The following is a 22,005-nucleotide window of genomic DNA, read 5'->3' as shown; positions in this document are numbered from 1 at the left end:
TGTGAACATCAGCAATTACTGGGATACTCAGATGAAATTAAGAAAGGAATGTTATGGGTCTTGAGATATTATTATTTTTACCAATAGTCAATGCAACTGGTTTGAAAATCAGGCCTGCTAACCCAAATTCACTTAATATAGGTCTACCCATTGCTCTCAGCCAAACCCTACTACCTACCTTTCTTTTTCCCTCTTTTACTTATTTCACCATTAAGTAGGCATTCCACTGCAATGGATACCTCTTGTCTTATATCTCCAAGGTTGTCAAGCTGGCAGAATTAAGTCTGAAGCTCCTGGTGGGGAGAGCTTGTTTGACGAGAAGAGCAGAGCTGAGTGTTAGAGAGGAATAAGAATGCATATGACATCATCTGAGTACCTGGATCCAGCCATGACTGAAGACTGACCACCCTGGACTTTTCTGTTATATGAACAACTAAAACTCCTGTTTTGCTTAAGCCTCTGTTAGTTGGGTTGTTGTATCTTGCAACATAGGTGCGTGCAAACACACCTCTCAAAATGCCACCTGAAATTAAATCTTTGCATCTTCCGAGTAGACGACTACGCATTTCTGGGAATGATCTCTCAAAAGGAAGACTTTTTTTTTTTTTGTGAATGTAGTTTCAATTAAATGTTGCAGGGAAGTTCAGAAGACAATCCAATTTAGCCCTGAATCTTGTGAGAAAAATTGCCTCTGTCCCTCATAATGTAGTAAGAGATGAATGAATTCTCTCACCTAACTCATATTTGACACAAAGAACAAAATAATGTAGTAATTACTGAGGAATTTCTTTGCACTCCTTGGCTTGTTTTGATGACCAATTCCAGGCATCCTATTCTGTGAGGCCAGGGGGACATCTAAGTGCCAAGATTAGTCTAGATCCAAAGCATGTAAAAAATAACAATAAATACTTGCCAAACAAAAACCAATGATACACCGACAATATCTAGGGGATAATTGAAACTGTAGGGCCAATATTTTTTTTTCTTGTTCTATATGCCATGAATAGGTGGGAACTTGGCTTCTTGTTCCCTACTAATAACTAACCAGAAAAAGAACTCAGGTTAACTCCATTTTTCCAATTCTCCAGTTAACAGTGAGTGTCAGGGGGTGCCTGGGTGGCTCAGTCAGTTAAGCACCCAGCTCTTGATTTCATCTCAAGTCATGATCTCAGGGTCGTGAGATTGAGCCCTGGGCTCCTCACTCTCTCCTTCTGCCCCTCCCCAGTCCCGCTTGTGCTCTCCCTCCCACCCACTCTCAAAAAAAAAAAAAAAAAAGAGTGCAGTGACTATCAGATCAGGTGGGGGATGACATACATGCAGGGATGGAATAACAGCCTGAGGAACTGGGCTAACTGATTAGAAAAGTGAACACATTTTTAAACCATTAGTTTTGAAATTAATAGCTATCCTTCTCAAAGGAGTTCCATCAGGGCTTGGTTCAAATGTCACTGCCTCCAGGAAGCCTTCCTTCATGCTTCCATTGGAAAGTATCACTCCTTTCGGCCACCTTTTCACAAAGTTCAAAATGCTTGATATTAGAAGTAGCTGTAAGAAGATGGAGATCATTTTTACTCAAGAGTCTTTGGGGAAGAACGCCAGAATAAATGATTCAATAAGTCCTCTGGGATGAAGTAAGGGACAAGATCTAGAAGTACATAATCAAGTAGAACAAGACGGTCCCTACCCTGACTTCTATACTGAGTGGGTCTAATTTTTGAAAATAGAAGAAGAAATATTTTGATGTGGGGGAGCTGAGAGAGCTGTGTTGCTTTACATGACAAAGAGGAAAGAGAGGCACTTGTTCTAGAGAACCTGGGAAGAGAAAGAGAGCTGGTGGGGCTGGGCATTGCTCCACGGATCTGAGGGGAATAAGATGCTTCTGGAGGTGAGCACTGGAGGACGACGTGTGAAGAACAGAAACATACAGATGGGTTGTTGACGCTGTACCACTTGCCCCTTCATTTCCCCTACCAAGCTTCCAGTCACATCTCTATTGCTCATACACACATATGTGTCTGATGGGGGACTCTGAAGGGGAAGGATTTCTATGTGCAGGTGGACACAGAATAAACACATGTAGACATAAATCCAAATTTCAAATTGACTTCATGCTGTCCCAGTGGATGACAGAGCTCCTGGAGGGAAGGGGCCATTTTCACATGTTTTAAGATCTTTGCTCAGATGAATTAATGACCTAACATGCAGGGAAACATCTGCAACAAAAATGATGGCCTGAGAATCAGATAAACTGTTGTCAGTGACTAAACTCCCAGAGCTCAATATATATTGTGACCATTATTATTATTATCAGTAGGCACATGAGTACAAAGGAGAAGCCCAGGCAGGTTGCCTAGTTCCTGGAGCTGGAATATCAATGGGGCTTTAATTTTAGTTTAGTTTTGATTTATACCTAGTTATAGGAAGTGGAGTCATGTCCTTTGGTAACCTACCCCCACACTGACTCTGGGCTGGCCTCGACTAACTTTGACCAGTGGTACGTTAGCAAATAGACCCATGAAAAGAGCATCATGGCCCAGTCCCTTGTAGCTCCCAGAACCCCATGATGGCCACCACGTAAACCAGCCTGGGCTAGTCTGCTGGATGATGGGAGATGCGGACAACAGCCAGGCCCCCTCTCTCCTTCTAGCTGACATCAAGCCAACTGCCAGACATCTGGGGGAGACCATCCTAAGCCATCCAGCCCCAGCAAAGCCAGTTCAGACCAGAAGAACCGCCCAGCCATCCCCCAGAATTGCAAGAAAGATGAAATGCTTGTTCTTTCAGCCACTAAATTTTGGAGTGGTTTATTACCCGGTAGAAACTGACAAACTTTTATCAAATTTTGTTTGTTAGGAAACCAAGGTTCAGAGAGATGGAGAAAATCGCCTCAAGTTAAACTTGTAGTTAAACCGTGGAACTGGGGTTTGGTTTTATGCCAGCCTCTAGTCCCGTACCCATGTAGTCCTGTGGCCTTCTTTCATCCGAAGGAGTTTGGTTTCAAGCCCAGGGTGAGTGCCACTCACCAGCGCTGGGGACCCACGATTGGAACAGGCAGGATCGCAGTGCTGACAAGAGGCTGAAATGCTGGGTGTTAGTCTAAAATTCCTGACTCCTCATGGTTTTCCATCTTGTCTGCACATGAGAATCATCGAGGAGTTTTTAAAAATCCTGATGCCTGGGTCGGACCAAAGAAGTCAGAATTTCTGAGGGTTAGAGTCAATATTCTTAAAACTCCCCCTTAATTCAAATGCATGGCCAAACCTGAGAACCAGTGTCTTCCACTTCCCTAAACAGGTCCCATGGAGGTTGGAGAAATTGGAGCTCTTTAACCTAGAAATGTCCCCAAGGAAGTGAAGGAGGGGCCTCCTGAGGACGAGGGACCAGGAAGATCCGCACAATTGATTGAACAAATATACGGTATAGCCAGGCAGTACATTATTATTCCCTGCCCTCAAGGACTGCGGGAGTGACAGTTACAAAAGTGCATAATCGCAATCACAGTGTGACAAATACCATGCTTACATGTTCCAGGTCACAGCAACAGCCTAGAAGAGGCAGAGTTCCTCTTGTTAGCTGGGTCCCAGAAAAGGTGACATTGCACTGAGTCTTGAGGAAGGCAAGAGGAGATCTCTGTTCATCAGGAATGGACAGCCACTCCAGAAGGTGGGTGAAGCAGAGATGAGTCAGACCTGGAAGCTGGGAGGATGCAGGGGAGAATCTTACACTGAGAGCAGGATGAGTAGAGGAGAAATAATGACCCCTAAGGCCCTATCCAGGGATTGATCTTATGTATCTCTCAAGAAATTGGGTACCAAAGCTTCAGGCAGGTCGGGGCCTGCTGGTGGGGGCTAAGTGGCCCCAGTGGGGAGTCAGCTGGCCATTGTAATGAGGGTGCTATTTGGACCTCTGTTCCTGGAAATTCCAAGTCCTGACCCCAGAGCAATAGCTGCTGAGCCTTCTGGCATTTTCCTTCTCCATGTGCAGTCATGGACCAACACCATCAGCATCACCTGGGGGCCTCCTGAAAATGCAGAATCTTGACATCCACCCAAACTTTCTGAATCAGAATGTGCATTTTAATGAGAGCCTCAGATAATTCCTAGGCACATTAAAGTTTAAGAAGCACTGTTCTAGTTAGTACTCTCTAGTCCCAGGGGGATGAATATATTCCCAGCCAGTACATGCTCTAGAACACAGAGTGCCCCGTGCATACTGAGCCAAGACAGCCCTGGATTGGGGGAATAGTGGCCAGCAGAAGTGGTCAGCCTGGCCACAGCAGAACATGATATATGTTAGAGAACATAATAATGTGTATGGAGCAGAACCCAAGGTCATGACTGGAGAGCTTGCATCAGGAACAAGTGTACTTTGAGTTCAAGAGTAGAGCTCCTGAACCCTCTCCTATTCTGTCCTTAGACCCCTTTACCAAAGAATATTGGCAATCTGTAAATGTTGGCACAGTCAACAAAAACGCAACTACGGATCTGCCTCCAGCCACCTTTTCCTCTTGCTCATTTGTGAGATTCAAGGCTTTGTGGATTTAAAGACAAGACTGGGCTGCCACAGTCTTGCTTTGCCAGGTCTCAGGTGGTCAAAGAGTCCCAGAAGACCCATGGACACCCACACATGAGCCGTGGGTGCTCAGGGAGAGCTGGCCCAGGGCAGAGCCATCACTTGCTAAGGCAGATGGAGGTCCTGGGTACATGCTGATCGTCCTGCCTGCTAATGACTTTTCCTCTTGTCAATGACCTCTTTGCTTCAGAATCCCCAGCAAGCTGCATTCCTGACCAGAGATGTCAGAGGGACCTCATGTGAACTGCCAGCCACTGACTTGCTTCTGAGGTTGGAGGAAATAGCTGGGAGGCTGCCCTCACCTTCCAGCCTGGAATAACCTATTGCTCACTTGGAGGCCACCCGCTTGGCTCCAGGATGCCTTTGGCAAAGCTTGCTCCTGGCAGGCTGAACCCACAAGAACCCTGTCATTTCTGAGCATGTGTCGGGGTGTGAGGAGGGAGAATGCAGTGTGGCCACAGGGGAAGCCAAGCCAGGGACATAGCCCGGCATGATGAGGGGAAGGGGACGTAGTCTGCCATGGACTGGAGGGGGTTGGGAGTCAAAATTTCTGGACCCCGAAATTATCCTTATGAGGCACTGAGAAGCATCAATTCTGAGAATCATGAGAGGGATTGTGGGGTCAATGGCAACCTGCCAAGCCAACCACAAACATTTGGCTCAGTAATATGAGCTGACTGACAATCCATCCCAGCACTACCTCCTCCAGGAAGGACTCTCTGGTTCCCTCCCCCCAGCTTCTTTGTTGGTGTTTATTGCCGAGACCCCTAGTCTAAGATAAGTCAAATCTCTGCTAAATTCTTCCGACTACTAAATTCTTCCCACAAGGTTTTATTGAGTTTTAGGGCAACAGAAGCACAAAACAGAGGGGGTTTTATAACTACTGCTTGAGCTCAGTATCTCCACTTCCCTGGCAGAACCCCAGGTGACATGGGACTGTGGCATCTCTCTTCCCAAAGTGGTGCCAGTGACCATGAACCTCCCCCAGAATGGCACTTCCCCATCATCTCCTCCTATTACAACACAGATCCAACTGCCCTTTGTCCTCTGAGGGGAGAGGAGAATTTCCCACTGCCTAGACTAAGACCCTGTCCTTTTTCTGACACAAAATAATTGGGAGTATCGATTGCCTGTAAGAGAAACCCCATTGATCCATCGATCCCTTGACCCATTAATCCAGTGACCAATTGGCTTACTGCCTGCAAAAGAAACCCCATCCCTCCCATTGGACTGTGGTCTTGACCCCTTGCCTCATGTAAGATAGAGCCAGTGATTTCCAAAGCCTGGGTTTTTCTGTCTGAAATGATACCACATGGTTGCCGCACTGTCCTCGACCAGGCCACATCTTGGTCAGTTTTCCCTTTGGCATTAAGAGCAGAGAAGATCAGGCTCCCAATCTCTTGTGACCAAAAGTAAGATAAGGGGATACACAGCTCCCCCAAACAAGCAATAACTTTCCATTGTGATGCTGCATAAATATGGATTGCGGGAAGGAACATGTTCTCTGACTCAGCAAGGATTCAATGCTGGAAGGATAATATTATTACTGCATAGATGATGATGATGATTATTAATAGAATACTTAACTTCTCAGTCTGCATTTCAGTGGCTTCATGGCTGTTGGGGCTCCCTGCTCCCAGTGGTAGGAAATCACTCACATAAGGACTAAGAGGTGCCCCCAAGAGGTCCCTCTCAAAAGGAATGGAGAACACCCCACCAACAAAGTTATTTCCTCTAGCCTACAACCTCCGACAATCTGGCAGGTTTCCCAGCTTCTATAACTTAACATCTACTAGAGCTTGTTACTAATATGCAATAAATAGGTGCTCTGTGCCAAGCATGGAGTTGGATCCTTCACATACAAGACCTTGTTTAATTCTCACAACGATTCTGGGACGTGGGTCCTATTATTCCCATTTAACAGGTGAGGGCACTGAGGTTCAGAGAGGTGAAATAAGTGTCTGAGGCACAATTCAGACCCTTGCCAGACTCCAAGCCCATTCTCTCTGCCATCATGTCCCAAATGGTGCCACATCACTAAGGGCAGGAAAACTTCACGCCCTGGAATTTCCCGGCCCATATGTATTTAAAATATCTTGTGCTTTTTCTCATAAAAACACTTGAGCTTGTCAGATATGTGTCTTGATTTGGGTTTTGGCAATATGCTGACTCTAACTCTTTGTTTTCCAAACTGGCCTCAGCAAAACCTACACTGCGGCGCTTTCAAAAATACAGATCCCAGCATCTCACCCCACATTTGTAAGTCGGAATTTCCAGGAGACGAATCAGAGAATCTGCATTTCTAAGACAAATTCCCAAAGTGACGCTTATGATCAACTAAGTGTGAGAAAGTGTCTCCTGACTCTATGCCCAGTCCTGCCAGATGCTGAGATGGGTGAGGGGAAGGGGAGCATAGACAAAAGTTGGGTGAGTAATGGTCCTTACCTTCGAGAAGCACATATTCCAGTTAGGAGGCAAGATGGGTTCAAATCCCACGAAGTGTCACAATTAGCTAATAAGCTGTGTAGTCCTCATTCTGGAACAGCTGTTATTCAGAAAAGGGGCAAATCGTAGATGAGAGGACTGAGGGAAGAATCAGGGAGGGCTGGATGGGAGAGGTGGAACTTAAGGTGGGCTTCATAGGATTGGAGGTGGGAGGAAGAAGAAAGCAGGGCATTCGGGACAGAAAGAACATCAAGAGCAAAAGCCTTGAGAGGAGAATGAGCTTGGTATTTTTATGAGGCAGGGAGTGGGTCAGCCAACCAGTCTGGGGGTGTGGAGAGAGAATACGCACGAAGAAAATTAGCCTAAACAGGGCAGTTTCCAGCAAAAGTTTGGTTTGCGCATGGGTAAGACCAGGGAGCCAAGGTGTGCTATGGAGTGAGTGTTCACATGATAAAAGATGTGATTAAGTAAGGTGGTGACCTGTGCTCCCCAACTCCTTGAGTTATGACCCCGGATGAGAGATAATACCTCCAGCTCCAGATGGGAGGCTACACCAGAGAACACCCAGGGGTGCCTTAAATCCTGAGGCCCCCTAAGGCTTTAAGCAGAGCTTTCTCAGTAGGGCTCCCGAACCTGCAAGATCTGTCTTCAAATGGGGTGTCAGGCTGAGAAGGAGGCATTTGGGGTGTGGGGTGGTGAGGTTGTGCACACCTATTCCCTAGATGAAGAGGTGAGGGAGGAAGGGAGACAGTCTTGGTCTACACATGTCATATATATACATATGTCTTTCCGAGGAAAAGGCTTCAGACAATGTCAGCAAGCAGTGGAAATTCCTCATAAGCAACCTTAAGCAATTTGATCTGCCTCTAAATTATTTTGGCATCAAAGCCTGATTGACCATATGGAAAGAAAAAAGTACCGAAAGAGAGAGGCTTATACTTGAAAGAAACCAGGAGCCTGGCCTGATTGCCCTGACATATAGGAGAGATGAGCCAAAGCTTTCTGTAGAAAAAGGGGGGACATTCTGAGGAATGCTTCGCGGGGTTGCAACAACATTATGTGTCAAATGAGTCGTCCTAAAAATGAGAGGCTGAGTTGATCAAGACTCTTGGCTTAAGTGACAGAAACCCAAATTCAAAGTAGTTCAAGCAAGTGGGAAATGTACTGCCTCAGGTACGGGAGTCATTTGACTTCAGGCGCAGCTAAATCCAGGGCACCTTGTGATATAATCAGAACTCTCTCTGGTCATCTCTCAGCTCTGCTTCCCTCCGTGTGGCCTCATTTTCTGGTACTGTTCTTGTGTATTGCAGAAAGGGGGATGCCCATTGGCTCCAGCCAAGGTCACTGTGTCCATGAATGGGAGACTCTGGCTTGCTGCCTGAGTTTTGTGTCCCTTATGTGGTAGGGGGAAGGCTGGTTTTTGACTGACAGCCCATCAGAATCCCAAAGCGCTGGGAGATAGGGAATTCCTCCAAAAGAAAAAAAATGTGGGGCAGGAAAAAAGAATCAGATATTCATGACTGTGCTGCAGGAATTCCAAGTCTGGAGAGGATGGTCCTGGAAGGCTTCCCTAGGGAGCCCAGGCACTGGGAGAAGGTAATGGGGTGTTAAGGCACGGGATGGCTTGGATAAAGATTTCCACCAATCTGACTATATTTAAATGTTAATTTCCCTTCCTTGTCCCTTTTCTGTCCAAACTAGTGGTAAGATTGATGCTGAAGAGAGCAGGATTGGGGGGCACTTAAAAGTCAAATCATGATTATCTTTAGTTATAATTTAAAAACAACCTTGAACTCATTCGATATTTCTCTCCTCCTATAAAACACGAAAAGAAACAAACTGCTTTAACTGTCCTTTGCTACTGATCTTGTTATTGTTGACTAAGTTTCTGTTTCATCTCTTCTTTAAAAAGTCAACATTTTTACATTTCATCGCTAGGTTTGCCAACCCAGATGGTCAATTCATCATTGTTTCTTGATTCCATGCTTTCTTTTTGAGTTAATTTTTCTTCTTGTTGAAATATACATTAGTACTGGGGGCACCTGGGTGGCTCAGTCATTAAGTGTCTGCCTTCGGCCCAGGTCGTGATCCCAGGGTCCTGGGATCAAGCCCCGCATCGGGCTCCCTGCTCGGCGGGAAACCTGCTTCTCCCTCTCCCACTCCCCCTGCTTGTGTTCTCTCTCTCGCTGTCTGTCAAATAAATAAAGTCTTAAAAAAAAAAAAAGAAACATACTTTAATATCTATTTTAACAAAGGTCTGCGAGTAATACTAAGTTTTTAATCTTTGTATGCCAAAACATTTCTTAATTTAGCTGGGGATAAAATAGAGGTTGTTAATTATTTTCCCTCATTACCTTGCACATATCTCTTTTCAGTGAGAAGCGGTGTAGAGTGGTGGTTGTGACCATTTGGAGCCAGATAACTAGGTTTGGCTTCTAACTCCTGGTCTTACTACCTGTGAGACCTTGGAAAGAAGTACTGCCCTTCTCTTCTGCTCAGTTTCCTCCCGTAAAAAGGGCAAAGTAAGATTCCTGTCTCGTAGAATTCTTGTGAGGATTAAATTAGTTGATACACCTGAAATACTTGGTGCAGTGTCTGGCCTAGTGCCATTCAAGTGATAGCTGTTACCGTTTCCACCTCCGACTTCCTCTGTTGCTGATGAGAAAATTATCATCAGGCTAATTGTGGTTCCTTTTTAGGTAATATCGCTCTTCTTCCTGGTTGCCTCTAAGATTTTCTTTCTATCTTGGATGCTCTGCAACTTCACTCAAGATGCGCTTTCCAGTCTGGAGGGAGGCACAGTCTTTCTACCGTTCTGGAAAATTCTGTACCATCATTCCTTTATTATATTTTCTCTACTGTCTCTCTCTCTCTGCAACTTCTATATGCTGTATGTTGTCGCCTCTCAAACTACCCTCCATGTTTTAATTGTTTTTACATACTTTTAAACTCTTGTCCCTTTGTGCCATGTTTTGGGTGAACACCCTAGCATTATCTTTCAGTTCAATTCTTTTTTTTCAATTTTTTAATTTTTTAATTTTTTTGTCTTTTTATTATTTATTTATTTTATCTTTCAGTTCAATTCTTTTCATGACTGTTTCAAGTTTAGATTGTATCCAATTCATTAGATTTTTTTGCAGGGATTGCAATTTATATTTCTAAGATTCCTAATTAATTCTTAAGATTTATAAAATATATATAAGTATATAGACAATATATTTATAATATAATATAAATTATTAATTTTATAATTAATTATTTTTGTAGCCATATTTTAAATTTATATTTAATTCATATCCATCTTTTTAATTCATTTAATTCATATTTAATTCATATCCATCTTTTTAATTAAAAAATCCATCTTTTTCACTTAATTTAAAAAATAATTTAATTTATTCCTGCCTAGTTTTGTTTCACAATTTTTAATTCTTATTTATTTCTTATTATTCCTTCACTTTCTTAAATAAACTCCTTAAAATAGTTAGATGATTCTTCAGACTGCTTTACTATTTTAGTTTCACCTGAGGTGAACAATTTATCAATAGTTGATTTATTGGTTATTATCAGTTAAAGGTAGATTTCTTCGTGTCTTTCAGACTTGTGGTTGACATTTTCTTCATGTCTTTCAGACTTGTGGTTGACAGAGTCATTTTAAGCTTGATACTTTTCTTTCTTCTCCCTTTTCTTCTTTTTCTCTCCACTCTTTTTCTTTCCCTGTCTGAAAGTTTTGCAATTTCCTCCATCAGCGCTATCTCCATTTGAACCTTATATGGATGAGTGAACGTGGCTCGCTCAGCCAGCATGTGGTTCAGTTCAGGTCCTGGTTCTTGTGTGGTGCTGGTCACTGTCCACCAAGGCCTTCAGATAATAGATAGACCTGAGCAGTGGTTAGGAGGAGCTTTCATCAGTCTCTTGTCCTAAGTGGGGAAAATACAAGTTCTACCTTCAACCTTCAGTTTGGCCCTGGCCCATGCCTCACTTAGATGATGTTTAGTCCCTGTTTCCTGAGAGCCAGACTCGCTCAGTTATACACAGGAGACTAACCTGTGCCTGCCCACCTCTGCCTTCTTCTGCCCAGGAGCCAGAGGGACCAGGGCTCAGCCTTGCTCCCTGCTGTGCATTTCTCTTCTGTTTCTGGTCTACAAAAATGATCTCTTGTTTGTGAGTTCAGTTATGCCTTTTGAGATCTTCAGTTTTTAAAAACTCATCTATAACTGCTACATGCTGATAGCAGAATGGGTGCCACAAATTGTTGTTTATACTAACACCATCTTGACCAGCAGTGCTTTTTAATTTTTTTTTTAAACAGTGAACAATTACTACCATGTTATAACAAATATGCAGATGAAAGGGCCACATCCACTGGCTTTCATAATAGCAACATCATCCGTGACCTTAGTCAGCATGGCTTCTTCCTAATGCTAGAGGTTGACACCAAGATGCTGTGGGTTGAGGAAGGATATGAACTGGAGACACTAAAAACAGGCAACTGTTTTGAAGACATCTCCTTGGGAAGCAGAGGAAAGAGATAATGACAAGTCTTTGTTTTGTTTAACCAGAGAGGTTTTAATGTGTACAACCATAGAATAAAAATAGGGAATAGGGAGAGCAGCTGGGAGGTGATATAGATTACAGATTAAGAGCATAATTTTCTAAGTTAGTCGGACCTGGCTTTGAATCAGCTCTGCCACTCACTGTGTCACTTAGTGACTTTATTCTGTAAAATGGGGATAACAAAATAGGGTCTGCCTCATGGGGTTACTGAGAGGATTAAATAAGATATTGTATGTGGTGAACTTCGAACGATGACTGGCACAGTAAACAGGCAGTGACCGTTGACCATGGTTACGACTGGTGGTGTGATGGTTCATATTTTATGTGTCAACTTGGCTAGGCCATGCTACCCAGGTATTTGGCCAAACACCAGTCTAGATGGCACTGTGAAGATATTTTTTACATAAAATTAATATTTGAAACAGTGGACTTTGAGTAGAGATTACTCTCCATAATATGGATGGGTCTCATCCACTCAGTTGATGGCCTTAAAAGAAAGAGACTGTGGTCCCTCAAGGAAGAGGGAATTCTGCCTCCAGACTACCTTCAGACTTGAGCTGTGACATCAGGTCTTCCCTGGGTTTCCAACCTGATGGCCTGCCCTGTAAATTTCACACATGCCATCCCCCACAATGACGTGAACCAATTCCTTCACATAAACTTCTCTGTAGACACAGATAGATGGACATGGATATCAATCAGATATAGATACAGATATATGTATACACACACACATCCTACTGGTGGCTCTGTTTCTCTGGAGAACTCTTGGCGCGAGCCGAGCTACTCATGCTGTTTGACAAGGTCCAAGTATGGGGGACAATCCTGAAAACAGGAGACTCCACAGCTGGCTCCTGCTATTCTCTCTCACTTTGTTTATGGCAATCTTTATAACTGTGGGAATATTTCTGGGCTGGCTCCTGCTATTCTCTTTCATTTTGTTTATGGTAATCTTTATAATTGTGGGAATATTTCTGGGGTTTCATGATAAAGTGACTACTCATCTTAGTTACGCCTATCTAAGCAATCATAATGAAACTAATTCCACGAAGAATTCGTTTCTATAGAACAAAATAACAAGACGGTCACGCTCTGTCTAGCACCTTTCTCTTTGCGTACTGTTTTTTAGTTTTAGCGAAAGTCAATAAGCGGAAATCAATAAAGGTCATGTTAATCATTACAAAGGAAAAATGAAAGAAGGCTATGGCTGTAATCCAGAAAATGATCTAAGATTTGGAAAAACAAAAATATCCTAACATATAAATAAAGTTCCTCCGAGGCTGTCAGGAGGAGATGCTTGCACCCTGACCCTGTGTCTGTGTCTCCTCATTCGCCGACGCCGTCCTTTCCTACGAGAAACCCACCCCGGCTGGAGCTGGACTCCGGCAAACTCTGATAATACAAATGGTGTAAGAGGGAGAAGAAAGAGAGTCATAAATAATAGCTGGCTTTCCTGAGGAGTTCGAGCATTAGTGCCTTAGACAAGAAGAGGAGCTCCCTAGATGGAGCTCTGGGATGGAGGGGAAGCAAGGAGGGGTGGGTAAGCAGCTTGTGGAGGCTTGTGGGAAACCAGGAGGTGCTGGTGCTCAGAAGACTCCCTGGAAGCACTGAGGCCCTGCCGAGGTCATGGACCATGATCTCTGATGTGCCCATCGGGGGAAAGTGGGGATCCTGGTGTGAGGATAGGACAGCTTAAATCAAGGGCTGGTTTCTACAAGGGAGGGAGCTGCAAGTCTGTTAGCAGGTGAGGAAGGAGGGTTGGCAAGAGGGTGGAGGCTGGAGCATGGCCTTCCTTGTCAGCGCTGTCCTGAAGGCCTGCCCGCTCTTTGGGACAGAAGGAGAGCCAGAAAGAGGATTCCCATGGAGGGAGGATGACTGGTCATCCTTGGCACAGACAAGGTGTTTCTCAGCTCTTTCCCTCACACTCAACCTGGAAAGGTTGTCAGCACACTAGCTGAGGTGTGGAGAGCCAAAGTGACTCCCTCCAAGCTTACACATCCAAGGAATCATATCAGCTCAGGGTGCTTGGGCTGAAAGAGTCTGGCAAAGGCCAGAGAGGTCTCACAGGCAAGACCCAGACCTTGTGAGTCCCAGGCCTCTATAATCAGGAATCAGAGGTCCAATCCTTGGGTTTGAACCTAGAGGGTCATGAATGACCCAGAAAATTCCCCTGGAAGGGGTTTGGTGGGATGGTGCTGCATTCCAGCCTCTGTGAGCAACTTGAGGAATTTGCCTCCCTGTCCTTGGCTCCTTTGACCACTGAGGCAGCCCTCAGCTAAGGAGCAGCTGCTGAGAGAGGCCTTCTCCTCTAGTTACGGCCATGCCCCTTCACCTTCCACACTCTGGGCAGGCTTATCTCCTGGGCCTCACACCAAGCCTTCATCCCTTCACTTCAGGGTTGTCCTCATTTATCCTTGTGCCTCGAGAGGACTTGGAGTTCAGCTGGTGAGTGTGAGCTTGCATCCTCTGCCCCTCTGGAGGGGGATGATGCAGGGTGACCTCATCCTCCCTCCCCGGCCCAGCAGATGGCAGTGGGGGCCAGTCAAACCAAAGATGCTGGCTATGTGGAACTGAGGCAGGGGCCCTGCTCAGCCCCTGACCCCCAGGACTATAAGCATTTCACAGATTACTTCTTTGAGATAAAGCTCTGAAAGGTTAGATGATATGCAAATATAGAAATATAGGAATATTTAAATACCATTCTATGTAGATGGAGAGAGATTTGAATACTGGCTCTCCTATTTCTTCCATATGCAACAACCTTGAGAAAGTTAGCATGAGTGACCATTACTGATGATATTTAGACTTAACGTAGGAGGAATTGTGAGTTCTAGATTGTGTTTAAAGGGATTTCATTTGGCAAGGTATGATGCCAGGCTTGGAGCTGGTGGCCCAGGGATTGGTGTGTATATGTTGGTTTGCTTAGGGGTAGTTATTTTTATGTGACTACGGAAGAAAGAAGTTTTGTGTACAAGTATCTGAAGAAGAAAGGAGAACAGTGCAGGTGTTAGGACCTTTTGTGTTGCCAAAAAGCAAAGACTAATTGAAGTGAGCTTCAGCAGCTATTAGGAGTTGATTTCATGGATTCCAAGGTGTCCCCTGAAGTCCAAGGTCAGGTCAGGGATGCAGCAGAACTTCAGGAAAGATCTAGAACCAGAAACTACATGGGAAGTTGCTAAGATTCTGTCTCTTCTCTCTGCTCCTCTCTATGCATCTGTTCCAACCTGATCCTCTGTAAACCAGCGTTCTTGGTGTCTCCATCCACATGATAAAACACAGGTTACTCACAGTTCCTGGATTTTCTTATTAGAGGCTTAGCCCCACAAGCTTCAGTTTAGAAACCACAATGAAGAAAAAGTATGGAGCTTTTGAGTTGGTGAACACATGGAGGTTTGGGGAGAGTGGTGCACTCAGAGAGGGCATAGAAGCTGTGCACCCTTTCTCCATACCTTTTGCCTAATGCATCTCTTCCATCTGACTCTTTCTGAGTTATATCTTTTTATAATAAACCAGTAATCTAAAGTTAAAAAAAAAAAAAGCAAGAGAGAGAGCATCTTTCTCCCCAGGTCTCAGGGATCAGTCCAAGGGAAGGGGCCTGGTGTGTCCTGCTTCAGTCCCATGTCACTACTACCCACTGCTGTCAGGGAGAGAGGGAGTTCTGACTGACCAGGCCTGGGTTGTGGGTCTCTTCCTGTGGGCTGAGTCATTGGCTCTATTAGCAGAAGAAAGGAAATGGGGAAACTTGTTGAAAATAGAAAAAAGGAAACATAAACACCACATCCACTATAGGGTGACCCTTCCCTGCTTCTTCCACCGCCCACAGACCTAGCCCAGCTCTGATGTCCAAGGTCAGGGCAGCTACTGCAAAGGACAGTTTCATGCAGAGGACAAGTATTTTCCCATAGAGCCCGGGAAAGTGGTGAAGTCTCAAGAAGGAAGCTAGAGCTGAAAAATATAAGTGAGCTTATGCTTGAACTTATGTGGGAACCACCAGACATAACCATGCAGAACACTCTGGGTGGAGCTGAACTCCTGCATGAGGATCATAGTCATGGCATTAATATTATTAAGCCACAAACTCATTAGGCCTAGGAACACTAGGGTATTGTACAGATGAACAATCCATTTATAAGAGAACATACAAGTTTCTTCCAAAGTTTTTACCATAATAGATAACTCTGCAGTCAGTCTCCTTGTAGTTAGATCTTCACACGTATTCTTGACTTATCACTACTATTTGTGAAAGTCATAAGTGAGAAAAGCCAGAACAACAAGCAGTGGATAATAAAGTCTCTGGAAGGGGAAGCAAGTCTTAGCCAGAACTCTTTGGGTTGCAAGCAACAGAAACTCAAGGCAAGCCAGTTTCAGCAAAAAGAATATTTATTAACTCCAGAAACTGGGAGCTCCTGAAATGGAATTGATTTCAGGCATGACTGGATGCTGAGACTCAATATTATTCTCTGTGTGTGTCTCTCTGTGTCCATGTCTCATTATGTCTTTCTTGGGATTTTGAGCTCATTCCTATTGCAGAAGATAAACTTCCTTCATGTGGCTTTGACGGGGGAGGGCATGTGGAGGGGAGGGGGTGAGTATAATCACAGACAGGTTCAGCTTTGCATCATCTAATCTCAGTAACAGATAAGCTCCTTTCTCCTAATGCCAGACATGAAATTCCAGAAGAGTTTGATTAACCTTACTAGGGTGACATTCCCACCCCATGAACACATCACTGGATTCCTGGTCAGAGGAAGTGGGTCTTATGATCAGTAGCCCCAGCAGACCCATGTGGAATGGAGGAGGATCAATTGCCAAAGGGAAGAGGACTATTACCAGAATAAATAAGTAAGGGTTGTTGGCAATTCAAAAGAAAAGATATGCAAAAATTGAGTTCTGTAGGCTGGCCATCAGTGTGTCCTGCTGCGAGGGACTCAGGGCAGGGACAAATAGGAAGTTCTCTCCCTAAAAACAGAAACGAAACCTACTTCTGTGCATCATGGCACACAATGTAAACCACACTAAGGTGTGGCCTCTGGGGGGTGTTTATAGGGATATGTTTTTGCCCTCTGGTCAGTGTAAATACAGTGAAGGACCTATCCCTTATTTGAAAGATGATATGATTTTCATGAGAATATCATTTCCTCCCCACCCCAAACCATTCCATGGCTCTTGATTTCCTACAAAATCCAAATCGAACTCTACCGTAATGTGCAATTGCATTATGATGCCAAGGGAAGAGCTTGAGCTCTGGGGTCAGGCAGACCAGTTCGGATTGCGCTGGATGCTGGAAGTCCAAGGCAAGTGACCTTAAACTTTATGAAGGGAAAGCTAGCAGTGTGGTATTAGGTTAGGGTCCTGGTTCCTGAAGTCACCCTATCTCCACCACTTCCCGGCCACATGTTCTTGGGCACATTATTTAACTTCTCTGTTACCTCAATTTCCTCACCCATAATATGGGAACGGTGATAAGCCTTACTTCACAAGCTTGTCCAACTGATTTAAATGAGACAATACATGTCAAATGCTTAGAACAGTGTCTGGCACAGCATAAGCACTCAATAAATGTTAGTTATTAATAATAATATATAATAACAATTTATATATGTAATAATTACATTATTATTATTATTATTATTGCTCTTATCTTTAAATTCTCATGACCTATCGGAGTACCTATCCCAGAACGAAATATTTGTTGACTCAACCAGTGTGCCTCCACAGTCCATAACCTCATTTTCCTAATGTATAAAATGAGAATAGTATTCATCTGTTATAATGATTCAATGAGATGATGTATGTAAAGCCTCTGGCACAATGCCTGCCCTACGACAAGCAGTTTATGTTGGCTCCTTTTCCTGCTTTCCCTTCCCCTGCCCCTGGCACTCAAGGTCCGCCATAATTGTATGGGTCACGTCTCTTTGAGTTACAAAGTGCCAAGATCCAATTTAAATTGGCTTGTACTAATAAAGGAAAGATACTGGATCAAGAAAGAGAAAAGCCAAAGGTAGAGCTGGATCCAGGGACTCAGATCCAGAAACTGGAATGACATCATCAGGACTCGGTCTCCTTCTTGCAACTATTTTTCTCCTTTAACGTTGACTTCACCTCAGACAGGATTTCTCTCTCTAGTGGCCTCCAGCTGCTCTGGATCTTCACCTCTATGCACCTCAGTGTTCTTATCTGTAAAAAGGGGGATAATTAATAGATAATTAAATAATATATTGGTTATTATGCATAAGGTGAGTACAGCGCTGTCTAGCACATAGTAAGCTTTGGTATGTATTATTCTCATTGTTGCTGTTATTCTTTAGCAATTCCAGAGGAAAAGGAGCTTCTCCTTCTACTTTTGGAAAACTTCAAGAATGAGTCTTATTGGATCAACTCAGCTCTCCTGCTCTTCTTCGAGCCAGCCACCATGAGCAAAAGAGGTAATAATCTGATTATTCAGGTTTGGAGTTCCAGCCAGACTTGGGATCAGCCTTTCTTTTACACGGACTAAGAATTGGGGAGACGGGTCTCCCTAAAAAAAGTCACGGCACTACTAACGGAAGAAAGTGGACCCTGGACAGATGGGAACAGCCAGTGTCCCAGTGGTTAACCCTGGCTCCAGAGTTGGAATTGCTGTGTCTTCCACGTCTGCCCCAACCATCTGTGAGAACCCAGACGTGTTACCTAATCTCCCAAAGCCAAAGCCTCAGTTCTCCCACTTGTAGAAATGGGACACTACTTCTTCACAGGTGTTTGCTTTTCAGCTTTTTATTGCAGAAATTTTCAAGGATATTCCAAAGTAGACACGATAGTAAAATGAACCCCAAACACCCATCACCCAGCTGTAATAATTATCAACACATGGCTGATCTTTTTTGATCTGTATCCCCCACTTACTTTCCCCACTCCCTGCTCTTGGAATATTTTGAAGCATATTGCAGATATCATATCATTGCACCCATAAATGTTTCAGTATGTATCTCTGAAAAATAGGGACTCTCTTTTTTCCTTATATAAACCACTATACCATCATCACACCTAAAAATATTAACAATATTTTCTTTTTTTCATTTTAAGATTTTATTTATTTATTTGATAAAGAGAGAGAGAGAGAGAATGAACACACATACGAGTTGCAGGGAGGGGCAGAGTGAGAGAAGCAGACTCTCTGATGAGCAGGGAGCCCGATGTGGGATTAAATCCCAGGACCCTGGGATCATGACCGGAGCCAAAGGCAGACACTACACCGACTGAGCCACCCAGGCACCCCAACAATATTTTCTTAATATCATTCAAAAGTTCAGAGTTTAAATTTCCCTTATTGTCTCTGGGATTGTTTTTCCTTCTTGAAATCATTTGCATCAGGATCAAAGCAAGGTCTACACATGGCATTTGGTTTCTAGTCTCTTAAATCTGGTTTAATCCCTAGGTTCCTACAACTATCAACACAAACTCAATCTTATTTAATCTGTATCTGCTCCCTACCCCCTGCCCACCTATCCCCTCTTCTGGAGTACTTTGAAGTAAATTCTAGACATCAGCATCATAAATTTCATCTCTAAATATTTCAGTTTGTAGCGCTAAGACTCTTACTCTCTCCTTTTAAAACACAACCACGATACCATTAGTGTACCAAAATAATAATAATAGTAATAATTTAATATCACCAGAGATTATCCAGCCATTGTTCAAATCTCTCTAATTGCTTTTTTGAACAGTTGATTTTTTCTAAATCAGGATGCAAACAAGCACAATCATTTCATTTGGTTGATTTGTCTGTTAAGTCTCTTTCCCTCTTTTGGTTCCCTTCCTTTTCTTTTCTTCCCTTTCCATTTTATTTGTTGAAGAGGCTAGGTCATTCATCTTGTGGTTTTTCCCATTTGGGATTTTGCTAATTGTGTTACTGTGATGCCCCTTAAAGCATGGGGTGAGAAGCCTCTAGGCTTTGGCACCACACAGCACTGGGAGGGAATCTAACCCTGCAACTAACTTTCTGGGTGACTGGGGGAAATTCCTTGATTTTTCCAAGCCTCAATTTTTTTCAACCTAAAAGAAGAGGATACATTACTCTTAAATATATTGGGAAGATTAATTAAATAATGCATGCTAGGAATTGAGTACCCTGCCTGCTACAGAGTGAGGGCTAAATTAATTTTTTTCCTTAAAAAGAGCTGTTGATGGGAGCAATCCAAGTGTTCACTAATAGATGAATGGATAAACAAAACGTGGTCTCTATAGTATCATGGAATATTATTTAGCCCTAAAAAGGAAGGAAATTTTGACACAGGCTACATTATGCTAAGTGAAATAAGCCAGTCACAAAAAGATAAATATTGTATGATTCGTCCTATATGAGGTACCTAGAATAGTCAACTGCATAGAAACAAAAAGCAGGGTGGTGGTTGCCAAGGCTGCAGGGAGAGGGGAGGGGGTTAGTGTTTAATGGGCACAGAGTTTCAGCTGGGGGAGATGAAGTTCTGGACATGGATGGTGGTAATGGTTGCAGACCAATGTGAATGTACTTAATGCCACTAAAATGTACACTTAAAAATGGTTAAAATGGTAAATTTTGTTACATATATTTTACCACAATTAAAAAATATTTATAGCTATTAAGTCAGTTCATGTTGTAGAGAACAATTGCCTCCAGCCGCACCACTGCCTTTCATTTCCTGTGTCCTGGAGACTGGTGCCACACTTCACATGATGGGCTGTGATCACAGCAGAAAATGAACGTAACCGATCTGAAACCCTGGCCCCCATCCTTGAATCCACAAACGTTCACTAAGCATCAGCTCTGAGCCAAGCCTGGCTGAGGTCCATGGTTCAGGTGCAGAGGACAAAGGGGGAACGCAAAGAAGGCTGATGCACCGTCCCTGGTCTTCGAGACCGGTAATTCTCATCAAATTGAGGAAATGCGCAATAACAACACAAACTAGCACAGGACAAGTGCCTCCCGATAGTAAACGGGAATGACTCTACAGGAAGAATGCCGAGGATTAGCAGCAGTCCCCAGAAGCTAGGAGAGGGACATGAGATGGATCCTCCCTCAAAGCCTCCAGAAGGACCCAACTCCACTGATACCGTGATCTCAGACTTCTGTCTCCTGAACTATGAGAGAATACATTTCTGTTGTCTTAAGTCGTTAAATCTGTGGTACCTCGTTATAGCAGCCTCGGGAAACTAATACACACTGCACGCTACGTTGTGTTTTATGTGTAGCCTGTCTTTGTCTGATGAGGCTGTTCTAACAAAAATACCAGAGACTGTCGGGGCTTACAAGCAGCTCTGGATGCTGGAAGTCCAAGATCAGCATGCCACGTTCTGGCAAAGGCCTTCTTCTTGGTTGTGGCCTGCCAACCTTGTTATAACCTCACCTGGCAGAAGGAGTGAGGGAGCTCTGTGGGATCCCATTCATGAGGGATCAACCTTTGTGAGCTAAACACTTCCCAAAGGCCCCACCTCCTGATACCATACATTGGGTATTAGGATTTCAACATGCAAATTTGGTGGGACACACACATTCAAACCATGGCACAGCCCCAATGTCAATAACCTAGCAGTGCCCAGCATACAGTAGGCACTCAGTAAGCATTAAATGAATGGACAAACATACTTAGAGCATGTGTGGAGATGGAGAAAGGTCAGGTTGGAAGGGCAGGCCCTGAGGGCTGACTGGGAGGACACTGATCCCATTCCAAATGTGGCGTTTGGCCTTTTCCCTGTGGGTCATGGGCTGTCATTGCAGGGTTTCAATTCAGGAGCAACATGATGGAAATGGTGCTTTAGGAAAATGAATCTGCTCTCATTAGCATTGACTCTAGACCTGCTGAGACAACAAGGCATAGATAAATGGTCCACATCCATACTTGGAAATACAAGCAGTTGCCCAAATGAACCACACTCTACACTGGCTGAGCCAATGAATTAGTTCAAATCTTCCGGTTGGAGAAGTCCCAAGAGCTTTTAATTACAAAATGCAATCATTTACAAAGACACAATGGGGCATTACGGTAATCACTCAATGAACTCCTATAAAGCTGCCAACTATCTGTCCTCCCACCAAGACCTTGGACCTGGGAGCCTGCTTCTCCCACCCACCAGCCTTGCCCTTGGGGCAAGGATTCCCCGCATCTCCCTGGCTGGTTCCAGACCTGGAGTCACTTCTCACACACTCTTGGCTCTAACTCCATCTCAGGTCTGTCTTCTCTGGCTGTCTGCAACAGATTCGAGGCCCTTCTCACCCAAGCTTCAGGCCCATGGAATCAACACATGCTCCCAGCCGTAAGTGAAAAGTGACTCCCCACCCCATGGGTCAGGCTCCCTGCTCGGGACTTAAGAGAAGCCACACGGTGGGATGACCTAGCCCAGGCTTGAGTTCAACGCTGGCTCAGCCACTGAGAGGTTTTTTAAGTCCTGTCAACCTCAGCTTCCTCAGCGGATCACAAT

Source organism: Phoca vitulina, unplaced genomic scaffold (genome assembly GCF_004348235.1).
Source record: "Phoca vitulina isolate PV1807 unplaced genomic scaffold, GSC_HSeal_1.0 scaffold3, whole genome shotgun sequence".
Classification (NCBI taxonomy): Eukaryota; Metazoa; Chordata; class Mammalia; order Carnivora; family Phocidae; genus Phoca; species Phoca vitulina.
The sequence above is the reverse complement of the archived record's forward strand: the minus strand, read 5'-3'. Positions refer to the sequence as shown.